The sequence below is a fragment of the Corvus brachyrhynchos genome, unplaced genomic scaffold (assembly GCF_000691975.1).
Source record: "Corvus brachyrhynchos isolate BGI_N302 unplaced genomic scaffold, ASM69197v1 scaffold101, whole genome shotgun sequence".
Taxonomy (NCBI): Eukaryota; Metazoa; Chordata; class Aves; order Passeriformes; family Corvidae; genus Corvus; species Corvus brachyrhynchos.
In genome coordinates this window covers 2,738,576-2,740,123 of record NW_008237239.1, presented here as the reverse complement: position 1 = coordinate 2,740,123, position 1,548 = coordinate 2,738,576, and the positions used below count along the sequence as shown (strand labels likewise).

At 47.7% G+C, this 1,548-nt stretch overlaps 1 long non-coding RNA gene across 1 annotated transcript; it reads right to left on the bottom strand.

Annotated features, from left to right (window-relative positions):
• Positions 1-1,232: 1,232 nt before the first annotated feature.
• On the bottom strand, positions 1,233-1,548 carry LOC108445554. Its single transcript, XR_001860442.1, has 2 exons — positions 1,499-1,548; positions 1,233-1,385 (listed from the first exon to the last, which is right to left on the bottom strand). It is a non-coding gene; the product is annotated as an uncharacterized LOC108445554 (long non-coding RNA).

The window sequence follows — 1,548 nt, the reverse complement described above, 5'->3', positions numbered from 1 at the left end:
CAGGATTCCTGTGGGAGCTGGGTGTGCTGCTGCGGAAGGAGGGAACAAAGCAGGGAGAGAGGCGGTCACGCCCTGCTGAAATCAATGCAGGTATGAAACAAAGGATGGAGCGGCACAGAGGTGCTGTGGTCATGTTCTGGCAGGAACAATGCAGGTAAAGGGAACTAAGCCAAGGGAATGACCCAAACCATGACCCAACTTTGTGTCAATAACCCCCATATGTGCTCGTGACTAAAATCAAACTCCACCTAAATGGGAAACTATGTCAGCCACAACTTCACCTTCTCCCCTCCCTCACTGAAAACAATATAAATACGGCTGTAGTGGGGAGGGAGGTCAGAGGAGACTCTATCTCTGTATCCTGGCACTGTCAGAGGGCTGTACCTATCTGCTCCCCACAGGGGCCGCTACTGGGTAAGACTCCATCCCTCGGCTATACCGGGTGCTTGCTTGGGAAATTCGGAAAGCCAGCCTGTGTTGTGTTTGTACTCTTAGTGCTACATTGGCATCTCCCAGCTGAACGTGCTTGTGGCTGGCTGTGTTGTTCATATTTCATGTGTTCACACATACTTCTGCACACAGGCTACCCACCACCAGCACAGAACTACAGAGTGGTCTGGGCTGGAAGGAATTCCAAAGGTCATCTCGTTCCAGTGCCACACCGGCTCTGCATATCTGCTGCCGAACTGGCCACGGCTCAGAAGCTAACCCCAGCTGTCCCAGCCCCTCTGGTATCCAAGGAGCAGCTGGAATGCCACGGGGTGATTTTCTGCTAAATGTAATACAACAGATATACTGATTTTACTCTTAACATGACACTTTCATTGCAAGTTTTAACTGTGAGTTTACAAAACAGTTCCCACAGTTTGCTTTGGGGATCACAGTGACATTATTAACCAGCATTTATATCAATGAATCAGGATTTGATATGCAACTATTTTCATGTGGCATTAGATACCTAAGAGTTTATCAGTTTTATCACAGGAGATTCTGCTAGATAATCACCTGAAATGAGAAAGCAAGTTACCATTTAATAAAGTGAAAGGATATCACATAGGTACAATGTTTCAATTGCATTTTCTCACTGCTTTAACAGGTTACACTGACGAAGGTATGTGGGGGTGAAATAACAGAACATTGTTGAACAGCTCTTACTGGGCAGACTGAGGAGATAAAAAAACCCAACACCTCCACATAAAGTAAAACCTCCACTTTTTTTTTTTTTTTCCCCCCCCGGGGAGCCACTAAAAACATTCCACACATTACAGGATTAGCCAACTCTGCTAACACAAATTCCCAGGTACCAGGAGGAATTCTTCATCCCCCACACGTTATTTCCTCCGTTCCAACGCTTCTGTTTCACGGGTCAGTTTCTGACTGAAGAACTGCAAGGCAGGAAAGAAGCGTGAGGAAGAGCAGGCAACTGAAACGCGGACGGAGAAGAGTTAGAGTAAGTTTTACACTGGACAAAGCAGAGGCACCGCCGAAACCCTCGCACCTGGGAGTCGGCCGGGCAGGAGGCCACACTCCGGTCTCCCCGATTCTCCC